Source organism: Pseudophryne corroboree, chromosome 6 (assembly GCF_028390025.1).
Source record: "Pseudophryne corroboree isolate aPseCor3 chromosome 6, aPseCor3.hap2, whole genome shotgun sequence".
In the NCBI taxonomy this organism is placed as follows: Eukaryota; Metazoa; Chordata; class Amphibia; order Anura; family Myobatrachidae; genus Pseudophryne; species Pseudophryne corroboree.
In genome coordinates this window covers 729803010-729820134 of record NC_086449.1, presented here as the reverse complement: position 1 = coordinate 729820134, position 17125 = coordinate 729803010, and positions in this window count along the sequence as shown.

The window sequence follows — 17125 nt, the reverse complement described above, 5'->3', positions numbered from 1 at the left end:
AGTGGCCGACACAAACACCGGGCCCATCTAGGAGTGGCACTGCAGTGTCACGCAGGATGTCCCTTCCAAAAAACCCTCCCCAAACAGCACATGACGCAAAGAAAAAAAGAGGCGCAATGAGGTAGCTGACTGTGTGAGTAAGATTAGCGACCCTAGTGGCCGACACAAACACCGGGCCCATTTAGGAGTGGCACTGCAGTGTCACGCAGGATGTCCCTTCCAAAAAACCCTCCCCAATCAGCACATGATGCAAAGAAAAAGGTTAGGTGGTATACAATTATGGACGGACTGCCTGCCGAGTGCAGACACAGAGGTAGCCACAGCCGTGAACTACCGTACTGTACTGTGTCTGCTGCTAATATAGACTGGTTGATAAAGAGATGTCGTAGTAGTATGTATGTATAAAGAAGAAAAAAAAACCACGGTTAGGTGGTATACAATTATGGACGGACTGCCTGCCGAGTGCAGACACAGAGGTAGCCACAGCCGTGAACTACCGTACTGTGTCTGCTGCGACTGGATGATAAATGATATAAAAAATATATATATATCACTACTGCAGCCGGACAGGTATATATTATATATTATATAATGACGGACCTGCTGGACACTGTCTGTCAGCAGAATGAGTTTTATTTTTATAGAATAAAAAAACAACAACACACAAGTGAAGTCACACGACGAGTGTTTAACTTTTTCAGGCAATCACAATATAAGTATACTACTAACTATACTGGTGGTCAGTGTGGTCAGGTCACTGGTCAGTCACACTGGCAGTGGCACTCCTGCAGCAAAAGTGTGCACTGTTTAATTTTAATATAATATTATGTACTCCTGGCTCCTGCTATAACCTATAACTGGCACTGCAGTGCTCCCCAGTCTCCCCCACAATTATAAGCTGTGTGAGCTGAGCAGTCAGACAGATATATAATATATATAGATGATGCAGCACACTGGGCTGAGCCTGAGCAGTGCACACAGATATGGTATGTGACTGAGTCACTGTGTGTATCGCTTTTTTCAGGCAGAGAACGGATATATTAAATAAACTGCACTGTCTGGTGGTCACTCACTATATAATATTATGTACTCCTGGCTCCTGCTATAACCTATAACTGGCACTGCAGTGCTCCCCAGTCTCCCCCACAATTATAAGCTGTGTGAGCTGAGCAGTCAGACAGATATATAATATATATAGATGATGCAGCACACTGGGCTGAGCCTGAGCAGTGCACACAGATATGGTATGTGACTGAGTCACTGTGTGTATCGCTTTTTTCAGGCAGAGAACGGATATATTAAATAAACTGCACTGTCTGGTGGTCACTCACTAGTAAACTCTCTGCACTCTCTACACTTCTACAGTACTCCTCCTAGTCCTAAGCTCCAGTAAATCTCTCTCTCTTATAATCTAAATGGAGAGGACGCCAGCCACGTCCTCTCACTATCAATCTCAATGCACGTGTGAAAATGGCGGCGACGCGCGGCTCCTTATATAGAATCCGAGTCTCGCGAGAATCCGACAGCGTCATGATGACATTCGGGCGCGCTCGGGTTAACCGAGCAAGGCGGGAGGATCCGAGTCTGCTCGGACCCGTGAAAAAAACCATGAAGTTCGGGCGGGTTCGGATTCAGAGAAACCGAACCCGCTCATCTCTAGTATTTGGTACCGGGGACACAGTACCTCCAACAAGTCTCTAGTTGCCTCTGCAGTAATGATGGATACCGGAACCACGTTTCTCACCGCCCAGGATGCCAAGGCCTCAGTTATCCGCTTTGCAGCAGGATGACTGCTGTGATATTTCATCTTCCTCGCAAAGGACTGTTGGACAGTCAATTGCTTGGTGGAAGTAGTAAAAGTGGTCTTACGAGTACGACTTCCCCTCTGGGATGACCATCGACTCCCAGCAGCAACAACAGCAGCGCCAGCAGCAGTAGGCGTTACACGCAAGGATGCATCGGAGGAATCCCAGGCAGCAGAGGACTCGTCAGAATTGCCAGTGGCAGTGACATGGCCTGCAGGACTATTGGCATTCCTGGGGAAGGAGGAAATTGACACTGAGGGAGTTGGTGGGGTGGATTGCGTGAGCTTGGTTACAAGAGGATGGGATTTACTGGTCAGTGGACTGCTTCCGCTGTCGCCCAAAGTTTTTGAACTTGTCACTGACTTATGATGAATGCGCTGCAGGTGACGTATAAGGGAGGATGTTCTGAGGTGGTTAACGTCCTTACCCCTACTTATTACAGCTTGACAAAGGCAATACACGGCTTGACAAATGTTGTCCGCATTTCTGTTGAAATACTTCCACACCGAAGAGCTGATTTTTTTGGTATTTTCACCAGGCATGTCAATGGCCCTATTCCTCCCACGGACAACAGGTGTCTCCCCGGGTGCCTGACTTAAACAAACCACCTCACCATCAGAATCCTCCTAGTCAGTTTCCTCCCCAGCGCCAGCAACACCCATATCCTCCTCATCCTGGTGTACTTCAACACTGACATCTTCAATCTTACTATCAGGAACTGGACTGCGGGTGCTCCTTCCAGCACTTGCAGGGGGCGTGCAAATGGTGGAAGGCGCATGCTCTTCACGTCCAGTGTTGGGAAGGTCAGGCATCGCAAACGACACAATTGGACTTTCCTTGTGGATTTGTGATTTCGAAGAACGCACAGTTCTTTGCTGTGCTTTTGCCAGCTTGAGTCTTTTCATTTTTCTAGCGAGAGGCTGAGTGCTTCCATCCTCATGTGAAGCTGAACCACTAGCCATGAACATAGGCCAGGGCCTCAGCCGTTCCTTGCCACTCCGTGTGGTAAATGGCATATTGGCAAGTTTACGCTTCTCCGACGACAATTTTATTTTAGATTTTTGAGTCCTTTTTTTACTGATATTTGGTGTTTTGGATTTTACATGCTCTGTACTATGACATTGGGCATCGGCCTTGGCAGACGACGTTGCTGGCATTTCATCGTCTCGGCCATGACTAGTGGCAGCAGCTTCAGCACGAGGTGGAAGTCGATCTTGATCTTTCCCTATTTTTGGAACCTCAACATTTTTGTTCTCCATATTTTAATAGGCACAACTAAAAGGCACCTCAGGTAAACAATGGAGATGGATGGATACTAGTATACTTATGGATGGACGAGCGACTGCCGACACAGAGGTAGCTACAGCCGTGGACTACCGTACTGCGTCTGCTGCTAATATAGACTGGATGATAATGATATAAAAAATATATATATATATCACTACTGCAGCTGGACAGGTATATATTATATAATGACGGACCTGCTGGACACTGTCAGCTCAGCACTGCAGACTCCTAAAGTAAGCTACTAGTATCAAGAAGATAGAAAAAAAAAACACCACGGGTAGGTGGTATACAATTATGGATGGACGAGTGACTGCCGACACAGAGGTAGCTATAGCCGTGGACTACCGTACTGCGTCTGCTGCTAATATAGACTGGATGATAATGAGATATAAAATATATATATATCACTACTGCAGCCGGACAGGTATATATTATATAATGACGGACCTGCTGGACACTGTCAGCTCAGCACTGCAGACTCCTAAAGTAAGCTACTAGTAGTATCAAGAAGATAGAAAAAAAAAAACACCACAGGTAGCTGGTATACAATTATGGATGGATGAGCGACTGCCGACACAGAGGTAGCTACAGCCGTGGACTACCGTACTGCGTCTGCTGCTAATATAGACTGGATGATAATGAGATATAAAATATATATATATATCACTACTGCAGCCGGACAGGTATATATTATATAATGACGGACCTGCTGGACACTGTCAGCTCAGCACTGCAGACTCCTAAAGTAAGCTACTAGTAGTATCAAGAAGATAGAAAAAAAAAAAACACCACAGGTAGGTGGTATACAATTATGGATGGACGAGCGACTGCCGACACAGAGGTAGCTACAGCCGTGGACTACCGTACTGCGTCTGCTGCTAATATAGACTGGATGATAATGATATAAAAAATATATATATATCACTACTGCAGCCGGACAGGTATATATTATATAATGACGGACCTGCTGGACACTGTCAGCTCAGCACTGCAGACTCCTAAAGTAAGCTACTAGTATCAAGAAGATAGAAGAAAAAAAAAACACCACGGGTAGGTGGTATACAATTATGGATGGACGAGCGACTGCCGACACAGAGGTAGCTACAGCCGTGGACTACCGTACTGCGTCTGCTGCTAATATAGACTGGATAATAATGATATAAAAAATATATATATATATCACTACTGCAGCCGGACAGGTATATATTATATAATGACGGACCTGCTGGACACTGTCAGCTCAGCACTGCAGACTCCTAAAGTAAGCTACTAGTATCAAGAAGATAGAAAGAAAAAAACACCACGGGTAGGTGGTACACAATTATGGATGGACGAGCGACTGCCGACACAGGTAGCTATAGCCGTGGACTACCGTACTGCGTCTGCTGCTAATATAGACTGGATGATAATGAGATATAAAATATATATATATATCACTACTGCAGCCGGACAGGTATATATTATATAATGACGGACCTGCTGGACACTGTCAGCTCAGCACTGCAGACTCCTAAAGTAAGCTACTAGTAGTATCAAGAAGATAGAAAAAAAAACCACCACAGGTAGGTGGTATACAATTATGGATGGACGAGCGACTGCCGACACAGAGGTAGCTACAGCCGTGGACTACCGTACTGCGTCTGCTGCTAATATAGACTGGCTGATAATGAGATATAAAATATATATATATATCACTACTGCAGCCGGACATGTATATATTATATAATGACGGACCTGCTGGACACTGTCAGCTCAGCACTGCAGACTCCTAAAGTAAGCTACTAGTAGTATCAAGAAGATAGAAGAAAAAAAACACCACAGGTAGGTGGTATACAATTATGGATGGACGAGCGACTGCCGACACAGAGGTAGCTACAGCCGTGGACTACCGTACTGCGTCTGCTGCTAATATAGACTGGATGATAATGATATAAAAAATATATATATATCACTACTGCAGCCGGACAGGTATATATTATATAATGACGGACCTGCTGGACACTGTCAGCTCAGCACTGCAGACTCCTAAAGTAAGCTACTAGTATCAAGAAGATAGAAAAAAAAAAAAAACACCACGGGTAGGTGGTATACAATTATGGATGGACGAGCGACTGCCGACACAGAGGTAGCTACAGCCGTGGACTACCGTACTGCGTCTGCTGCTAATATAGACTGGATGATAATGATATAAAAATATATATATATCACTACTGCAGCCGGACAGGTATATATTATATAATGACGGACCTGCTGGACACTGTCAGCTCAGCACTGCAGACTCCTAAAGTAAGCTACTAGTATCAAGAAGATAGAAGAAAAAAAAACACCACGGGTAGGTGGTATACAATTATGGATGGACGAGCGACTGCCGACACAGAGGTAGCTACAGCCGTGGACTACCGTACTGCGTCTGCTGCTAATATAGACTGGATGATAATGATATAAAAAATATATATATATATCACTACTGCAGCCGGACAGGTATATATTATATAATGACGGACCTGCTGGACACTGTCAGCTCAGCACTGCAGACTCCTAAAGTAAGCTACTAGTAGTATCAAGAAGATAGAAAGAAAAAAAACACCACGGGTAGGTGGTACACAATTATGGATGGACGAGCGACTGCCGACACAGAGGTAGCTATAGCCGTGGACTACCGTACTGCGTCTGCTGCTAATATAGACTGGATGATAATGAGATATAAAATATATATATATCACTACTGCAGCCGGACAGGTATATATTATATAATGACGGACCTGCTGGACACTGTCAGCTCAGCACTGCAGACTCCTAAAGTAAGCTACTAGTAGTATCAAGAAGATAGAAAAAAAAAACACCACAGGTAGGTGGTATACAATTATGGATGGACGAGCGACTGCCGACACAGAGGTAGCTACAGCCGTGGACTACCGTACTGCATCTGCTGCTAATATAGACTGGATGATAATGAGATATAAAATATATATATATCACTACTGCAGCCGGACAGGTATATATTATATAATGACGGACCTGCTGGACACTGTCAGCTCAGCACTGCAGACTCCTAAAGTAAGCTACTAGTAGTATCAAGAAGATAGAAAAAAAAAAAACACCACGGGTAGGTGGTATACAATTATGGATGGACGAGCGACTGCCGACACAGAGGTAGCTACAGCCGTGGACTACCGTACTGCGTCTGCTGCTAATATAGACTGGATGATAATGATATAAAAAATATATATATATCACTACTGCAGCCGGACAGGTATATATTATATAATGACGGACCTGCTGGACACTGTCAGCTCAGCACTGCAGACTCCTAAAGTAAGCTACTAGTATCAAGAAGATAGAAAAAAAAAAAAACACCACGGGTAGGTGGTATACAAATATGGATGGACGAGCGACTGCCGACACAGAGGTAGCTACAGCCGTGGACTACCGTACTGCGTCTGCTGCTAATATAGACTGGATGATAATGATATAAAAAATATATATATATATATCACTACTGCAGCCGGACAGGTATATATTATAATATGACGGACCTGCTGGACACTGTCAGCTCAGCACTGCAGACTCCTAAAGTAAGCTACTAGTATCAAGAAGATGGAAAAAAAAAACACCACGGGTAGGTGGTATACAATTATGGATGGACGAGCGACTGCCGACACAGAGGTAGCTATAGCCGTGGACTACCGTACTGTGTCTGCTGCTAATATAGACTGGATGATAATGAGATATAAAATATATATATATCACTACTGCAGCCGGACAGGTATATATTATATAATGACGGACCTGCTGGACACTGTCAGCTCAGCACTGCAGACTCCTAAAGTAAGCTACTAGTAGTATCAAGAAGATAGAAGAAAAAAAAACACCACAGGTAGGTGGTATACAATTATGGATGGACGAGCGACTGCCGACACAGAGGTAGCTACAGCCGTGGACTACCGTACTGCGTCTGCTGCTAATATAGACTGGCTAATAATGAGATATAAAATATATATATATCACTACTGCAGCCGGACATGTATATATTATATAATGACGGACCTGCTGGACACTGTCAGCTCAGCACTGCAGACTCCTAAAGTAAGCTACTAGTAGTATCAAGAAGATAGAAAAAAAAAAACACCACGGGTAGGTGGTATACAATTATGGATGGACGAGCGACTGCCGACACAGAGGTAGCTATAGCCGTGGACTACCGTACTGCGTCTGCTGCTAATATAGACTGGATGATAATGAGATATAAAATATATATATATCACTACTGCAGCCGGACAGGTATATATTATATAATGACGGACCTGCTGGACACTGTCAGCTCAGCACTGCAGACTCCTAAAGTAAGCTACTAGTAGTATCAAGAAGATAGAAAAAAAAAACACCACAGGTAGGTGGTATACAATTATGGATGGACGAGCGACTGCCGACACAGGTAGCTACAGCCGTGGACTACCGTACTGCGTCTGCTGCTAATATAGACTGGATGATAATGAGATATAAAATATATATATATCACTACTGCAGCCGGACAGGTATATATTATATAATGACGGACCTGCTGGACACTGTCAGCTCAGCACTGCAGACTCCTAAAGTAAGCCACTAGTATCAAGAAGATAGAGAAAGAAAAAAAACACCACGGGTAGGTGGTATACAATTATGGATGGACGAGCGACTGCCGACACAGAGGTAGCTACAGCCGTGGACTACCGTACTGCGTCTGCTGCTAATATAGACTGGATGATAATGATATAAAATATATATATATATATATCACTACTGCAGCCGGACAGGTATATATTATATAATGACGGACCTGCTGGACACTGTCAGCTCAGCACTGCAGACTCCTAAAGTAAGCTACTAGTATCAAGAAGATAGAAAAAAAAAACACCACGGGTAGGTGGTATACAATTATGGATGGACGAGCGACTGCCGACACAGAGGTAGCTATAGCCGTGGACTACCGTACTGCGTCTGCTGCTAATATAGACTGGATGATAATGAGATATAAAATATATATATATCACTACTGCAGCCGGACAGGTATATATTATATAATGACGGACCTGCTGGACACTGACAGCTCAGCACTGCAGACTCCTAAAGTAAGCTACTAGTAGTATCAAAAAGATAGAGAAAAAAAAAACACCACAGGTAGGTGGTATACAATTATGGATGGACGAGCGACTGCCGACACAGAGGTAGCTACAGCCGTGGACTACCGTACTGCGTCTGCTGCTAATATAGACTGGCTGATAATGAGATATAAAATATATATATATCACTACTGCAGCCGGACATGTATATATTATATAATGACGGACCTGCTGGACACTGTCAGCTCAGCACTGCAGACTCCTAAAGTAAGCTACTAGTATTAAGAAGATAGAAAAAAAAAAAAACACCACGGGTAGGTGGTATACAATTATGGATGGACGAGCGACTGCCGACACAGAGGTTGCTACAGCCGTGGACTACCGTACTGCGTCTGCTGCTAATATAGACTGGATGATAATGATATAAAAATATATATATATATCACTACTGCAGCCGGACAGGTATATATTATATAATGACGGACCTGCTGGACACTGTCAGCTCAGCACTGCAGACTCCTAAAGTAAGCTACTAGTAGTATCAAGAAGATAGAAAAAAAACACACCACAGGTAGGTGGTATACAATTATGGATGGACGAGCGACTGCCGACACAGAGGTAGCTACAGCCGTGGACTACCGTACTGCGTCTGCTGCTAATATAGACTGGATGATAATGAGATATAAAATATATATATATCACTACTGCAGCCGGACAGGTATATATTATATAATGACGGACCTGCTGGACACTGTCAGCTCAGCACTGCAGACTCCTAAAGTAAGCTACTAGTAGTATCAAGAAGATAGAAAAAAAAAAAACACCACAGGTAGGTGGTATACAATTATGGATGGACGAGCGACTGCCGACACAGAGGTAGCTACAGCCGTGGACTACCGTACTGCGTCTGCTGCTAATATAGACTGGATGATAATGATATAAAAAATATATATATATCACTACTGCAGCCGGACAGGTATATATTATATATGACGGACCTGCTGGACACTGTCAGCTCAGCACTGCAGACTCCTAAAGTAAGCTACTAGTATCAAGAAGATAGAAAAAAAAAAACACCACGGGTAGGTGGTATACAATTATGGATGGACGAGCGACTGCCGACACAGAGGTAGCTATAGCCGTGGACTACCGTACTGCGTCTGCTGCTAATATAGACTGGATGATAATGAGATATAAAATATATATATATCACTACTGCAGCCGGACAGGTATATATTATATAATGACGGACCTGCTGGACACTGTCAGCTCAGCACTGCAGACTCCTAAAGTAAGCTACTAGTAGTATCAAGAAGATAGAAAAAAAAAACACCACAGGTAGGTGGTATACAATTATGGATGGACGAGCGACTGCCGACACAGAGGTAGCTACAGCCGTGGACTACCGTACTGCGTCTGCTGCTAATATAGACTGGCTGATAATGAGATATAAAATATATATATATCACTACGGCAGCCGGACATGTATATATTATATAATGACGGACCTGCTGGACACTGTCAGCTCAGCACTGCAGACTCCTAAAGTAAGCTACTAGTAGTATCAAGAAGATAGAAAAAAAAAACACCACAGGTAGGTGGTATACAATTATGGATGGACGAGCGACTGCCGACACAGAGGTAGCTACAGCCGTGGACTACCGTACTGCGTCTGCTGCTAATATAGACTGGATGATAATGATATAAAAAATATATATATATCACTACTGCAGCCGGACATGTATATATTATATAATGACGGACCTGCTGGACACTGTCAGCTCAGCACTGCAGACTCCTAAAGTAAGCTACTAGTATTAAGAAGATAGAAAAAAAAAAAACACCACGGGTAGGTGGTATACAATTATGGATGGACGAGCGACTGCCGACACAGAGGTTGCTACAGCCGTGGACTACCGTACTGCGTCTGCTGCTAATATAGACTGGATGATAATGATATAAAAATATATATATATATCACTACTGCAGCCGGACAGGTATATATTATATAATGACGGACCTGCTGGACACTGTCAGCTCAGCACTGCAGACTCCTAAAGTAAGCTACTAGTATCAAGAAGATAGAAAAAAAAAAACACCACGGGTAGGTGGTATACAATTATGGATGGATGAGCGACTGCCGACACAGAGGTAGCTATAGCCGTGGACTACCGTACTGCGTCTGCTGCTAATATAGACTGGATGATAATGAGATATAAAATATATATATATCACTACTGCAGCCGGACAGGTATATATTATATAATGACGGACCTGCTGGACACTGTCAGCTCAGCACTGCAGACTCCTAAAGTAAGCTACTAGTAGTATCAAGAAGATAGAAAAAAAAAACACCACAGGTAGGTGGTATACAATTATGGATGGATGAGCGACTGCCGACACAGAGGTAGCTACAGCCGTGGACTACCGTACTGCGTCTGCTGCTAATATAGACTGGATGATAATGAGATATAAAATATATATATATCACTACTGCAGCCGGACAGGTATATATTATATAATGACGGACCTGCTGGACACTGTCAGCTCAGCACTGCAGACTCCTAAAGTAAGCTACTATTAGTATCAAGAAGATAGAAGAAAAAAAAAACACCACAGGTAGGTGGTATACAATTATGGATGGACGAGCGACTGCCGACACAGAGGTAGCTACAGCCGTGGACTACCGTACTGCGTCTGCTGCTAATATAGACTGGATGATAATGATATAAAAAATATATATATATCACTACTGCAGCCGGACAGGTATATATTATATAATGACGGACCTGCTGGACACTGTCAGCTCAGCACTGCAGACTCCTAAAGTAAGCTACTAGTATCAAGAAGATTGAAAAAAAAACCACCACTGGTAGGTGGTATACAATTATGGATGGACGAGCGACTGCCGACACAGGGGTAGCTACAGCCGTGGACTACCGTACTGCGTCTGCTGCTAATATAGACTGGCTAATAATGAGATATAAAATAAATATATATATATCACTACTGCAGCCGGACATGTATATATTATATAATGACGGACCTGCTGGACACTGTCAGCTCAGCACTGCAGACTCCTAAAGTAAGCTACTAGTAGTATCAAGAAGATAGAAAAAAAAAACACCACAGGTAGGTGGTATACAATTATGGATGGACGAGCGACTGCCGACACAGAGGTAGCTACAGCCGTGGACTACCGTACTGCGTCTGCTGCTAATATAGACTGGATGATAATGAGATATAAAATATATATATATCACTACTGCAGCCGGACAGGTATATATTATATAATGACGGACCTGCTGGACACTGTCAGCTCAGCACTGCAGACTCCTAAAGTAAGCTACTAGTATCAAGAAGATAGAAAAAAAAAAAAACACCACGGGTAGGTGGTATACAATTATGGATGGACGAGCGACTGCCGACACAGAGGTAGCTACAGCCGTGGACTACCGTACTGCGTCTGCTGCTAATATAGACTGGATGATAATGATATAAAAATATATATATATATCACTACTGCAGCCGGACAGGTATATATTATATAATGACGGACCTGCTGGACACTGTCAGCTCAGCACTGCAGACTCCTAAAGTAAGCTACTAGTATCAAGAAGATAGAAAAAAAAAAACACCACGGGTAGGTGGTATACAATTATGGATGGATGAGCGACTGCCGACACAGAGGTAGCTATAGCCGTGGACTACCGTACTGCGTCTGCTGCTAATATAGACTGGATGATAATGAGATATAAAATATATATATATCACTACTGCAGCCGGACAGGTATATATTATATAATGACGGACCTGCTGGACACTGTCAGCTCAGCACTGCAGACTCCTAAAGTAAGCTACTAGTAGTATCAAGAAGATAGAAAAAAAAAACACCACAGGTAGGTGGTATACAATTATGGATGGACGAGCGACTGCCGACACAGAGGTAGCTACAGCCGTGGACTACCGTACTGCGTCTGCTGCTAATATAGACTGGATGATAATGAGATATAAAATATATATATATCACTACTGCAGCCGGACAGGTATATATTATATAATGACGGACCTGCTGGACACTGTCAGCTCAGCACTGCAGACTCCTAAAGTAAGCTACTATTAGTATCAAGAAGATAGAAGAAAAAAAAAACACCACAGGTAGGTGGTATACAATTATGGATGGACGAGCGACTGCCGACACAGAGGTAGCTACAGCCGTGGACTACCGTACTGCGTCTGCTGCTAATATAGACTGGATGATAATGATATAAAAAATATATATATATCACTACTGCAGCCGGACAGGTATATATTATATAATGACGGACCTGCTGGACACTGTCAGCACTGCAGACTCCTAAAGTAAGCTACTAGTATCAAGAAGATTGAAAAAAAAACCACCACGGGTAGGTGGTATACAATTATGGATGGACGAGCGACTGCCGACACAGGGGTAGCTACAGCCGTGGACTACCGTACTGCGTCTGCTGCTAATATAGACTGGCTAATAATGAGATATAAAATAAATATATATATATCACTACTGCAGCCGGACATGTATATATTATATAATGACGGACCTGCTGGACACTGTCAGCTCAGCACTGCAGACTCCTAAAGTAAGCTACTAGTAGTATCAAGAAGATAGAAAAAAAAAAAAACACCACGGGTAGGTGGTATACAATTATGGATGGACGAGCGACTGCCGACACAGAGGTAGCTATAGCCGTGGACTACCGTACTGCGTCTGCTGCTAATATAGACTGGATGATAATGAGATATAAAATATATATATATCACTACTGCAGCCGGACAGGTATATATTATATAATGACGGACCTGCTGGACACTGTCAGCTCAGCACTGCAGACTCCTAAAGTAAGCTACTAGTAGTATCAAGAAGATAGAAAAAAAAAACACCACAGGTAGGTGGTATACAATTATGGATGGACGAGCGACTGCCGACACAGAGGTAGCTACAGCCGTGGACTACCGTACTGCGTCTGCTGCTAATATAGACTGGATGATAATGATATAAAAAATATATATATATCACTACTGCAGCCGGACAGGTATATATTATATAATGACGGACCTGATGGACACTGTCAGCTCAGCACTGCAGACTCCTAAAGTAAGCTACTAGTATCAAGAAGATAGAAAAAAAAACACCACGGGTAGGTGGTATACAATTATGGATGGACGAGCGACTGCCGACACAGAGGTAGCTATAGCCGTGGACTACCGTACTGCGTCTGCTGCTAATATAGACTGGATGATAATGAGATATAAAATATATATATATCACTACTGCAGCCGGACAGGTATATATTATATAATGACGGACCTGCTGGACACTGTCAGCTCAGCACTGCAGACTCCTAAAGTAAGCTACTAGTAGTATCAAGAAGATAGAAAAAAAAAAACACCACAGGTAGGTGGTATACAATTATGGATGGACGAGCGACTGCCGACACAGAGGTAGCTACAGCCGTGGACTACCGTACTGCGTCTGCTGCTAATATAGACTGGCTGATAATGAGATATAAAATATATATATATCACTACGGCAGCCGGACATGTATATATTATATAATGACGGACCTGCTGGACACTGTCAGCTCAGCACTGCAGACTCCTAAAGTAAGCTACTAGTAGTATCAAGAAGATAGAAAAAAAAAAACACCACAGGTAGGTGGTATACAATTATGGATGGACGAGCGACTGCCGACACAGAGGTAGCTACAGCCGTGGACTACCGTACTGCGTCTGCTGCTAATATAGACTGGATGATAATGATATAAAAAATATATATATATATCACTACTGCAGCCGGACATGTATATATTATATAATGACGGACCTGCTGGACACTGTCAGCTCAGCACTGCAGACTCCTAAAGTAAGCTACTAGTATTAAGAAGATAGAAAAAAAAAAAAACACCACGGGTAGGTGGTATACAATTATGGATGGACGAGCGACTGCCGACACAGAGGTTGCTACAGCCGTGGACTACCGTACTGCGTCTGCTGCTAATATAGACTGGATGATAATGATATAAAAATATATATATATATCACTACTGCAGCCGGACAGGTATATATTATATAATGACGGACCTGCTGGACACTGTCAGCTCAGCACTGCAGACTCCTAAAGTAAGCTACTAGTAGTATCAAGAAGATAGAAAAAAAACACACCACAGGTAGGTGGTATACAATTATGGATGGACGAGCGACTGCCGACACAGAGGTAGCTACAGCCGTGGACTACCGTACTGCGTCTGCTGCTAATATAGACTGGATGATAATGAGATATAAAATATATATATATCACTACTGCAGCCGGACAGGTATATATTATATAATGACGGACCTGCTGGACACTGTCAGCTCAGCACTGCAGACTCCTAAAGTAAGCTACTAGTAGTATCAAGAAGATAGAAAAAAAAAAAACACCACAGGTAGGTGGTATACAATTATGGATGGACGAGCGACTGCCGACACAGAGGTAGCTACAGCCGTGGACTACCGTACTGCGTCTGCTGCTAATATAGACTGGATGATAATGATATAAAAAATATATATATATCACTACTGCAGCCGGACAGGTATATATTATATAATGACGGACCTGCTGGACACTGTCAGCTCAGCACTGCAGACTCCTAAAGTAAGCTACTAGTAGTATCAAGAAGATAGAAAAAAAACACACCACAGGTAGGTGGTATACAATTATGGATGGACGAGCGACTGCCGACACAGAGGTAGCTACAGCCGTGGACTACCGTACTGCGTCTGCTGCTAATATAGACTGGATGATAATGAGATATAAAATATATATATATCACTACTGCAGCCGGACAGGTATATATTATATAATGACGGACCTGCTGGACACTGTCAGCTCAGCACTGCAGACTCCTAAAGTAAGCTACTAGTAGTATCAAGAAGATAGAAAAAAAAAAACACCACAGGTAGGTGGTATACAATTATGGATGGACGAGCGACTGCCGACACAGAGGTAGCTACAGCCGTGGACTACCGTACTGCGTCTGCTGCTAATATAGACTGGATGATAATGATATAAAAAATATATATATATCACTACTGCAGCCGGACAGGTATATATTATATATGACGGACCTGCTGGACACTGTCAGCTCAGCACTGCAGACTCCTAAAGTAAGCTACTAGTATCAAGAAGATAGAAAAAAAAAACCACCACGGGTAGGTGGTATACAATTATGGATGGACGAGCGACTGCCGACACAGAGGTAGCTATAGCCGTGGACTACCGTACTGCGTCTGCTGCTAATATAGACTGGATGATAATGAGATATAAAATATATATATATCACTACTGCAGCCGGACAGGTATATATTATATAATGACGGACCTGCTGGACACTGTCAGCTCAGCACTGCAGACTCCTAAAGTAAGCTACTAGTAGTATCAAGAAGATAGAAAAAAAAAACACCACAGGTAGGTGGTATACAATTATGGATGGACGAGCGACTGCCGACACAGAGGTAGCTACAGCCGTGGACTACCGTACTGCGTCTGCTGCTAATATAGACTGGCTGATAATGAGATATAAAATATATATATATCACTACGGCAGCCGGACATGTATATATTATATAATGACGGACCTGCTGGACACTGTCAGCTCAGCACTGCAGACTCCTAAAGTAAGCTACTAGTAGTATCAAGAAGATAGAAAAAAAAAAACACCACAGGTAGGTGGTATACAATTATGGATGGACGAGCGACTGCCGACACAGAGGTAGCTACAGCCGTGGACTACCGTACTGCGTCTGCTGCTAATATAGACTGGATGATAATGATATAAAAAATATATATATATCACTACTGCAGCCAGACAGGTATATATTATATAATGACGGACCTGCTGGACACTGTCAGCTCAGCACTGCAGACTCCTAAAGTAAGCTACTAGTATCAAGAAGATAGAAAAAAAAACACCACGGGTAGGTGGTATACAATTATGGATGGACGAGCGACTGCCGACACAGAGGTAGCTACAGCCGTGGACTACCGTACTGCGTCTGCTGCTAATATAGACTGGATGATAATGATATAAAAAATATATATATATATCACTACTGCAGCCGGACAGGTATATATTATATAATGACGGACCTGCTGGACACTGTCAGCTCAGCACTGCAGACTCCTAAAGTAAGCTACTAGTATCAAGAAGATAGAAAAAAAAAAAACACCACGGGTAGGTGGTATACAATTATGGATGGACGAGCGACTGCCGACACAGAGGTAGCTATAGCCGTGGACTACCGTACTGCGTCTGCTGCTAATATAGACTGGATGATAATGAGATATAAAATATATATATATCACTACTGCAGCCGGACAGGTATATATTATATAATGACGGACCTGCTGGACACTGTCAGCTCAGCACTGCAGACTCCTAAAGTAAGCTACTAGTAGTATCAAGAAGATAGAAAAAAAAACACCACAGGTAGGTGGTATACAATTATGGATGGACGAGCGACTGCCGACACAGAGGTAGCTACAGCCGTGGACTACCGTACTGCGTCTGCTGCTAATATAGACTGGATGATAATGATATAAAAAATATATATATATATCACTACTGCAGCCGGACAGGTATATATTATATAATGACGGACCTGCTGGACACTGTCAGCTCAGCACTGCAGACTCCTAAAGTAAGCTACTTGTAGTATCAAGAAGATAGAAAGAAAAAAAAACACCACAGGTAGGTAGTATACAATTATGGATGGACGAGCGACTGCCGACACAGAGGTAGCTACAGCCGTGGACTACCGTACTGCGTCTGCTGCTAATATAGACTGGATGATAATGATATAAAAAATATATATATATATCACTACTGCAGCCGGACAGGTATATATTATATA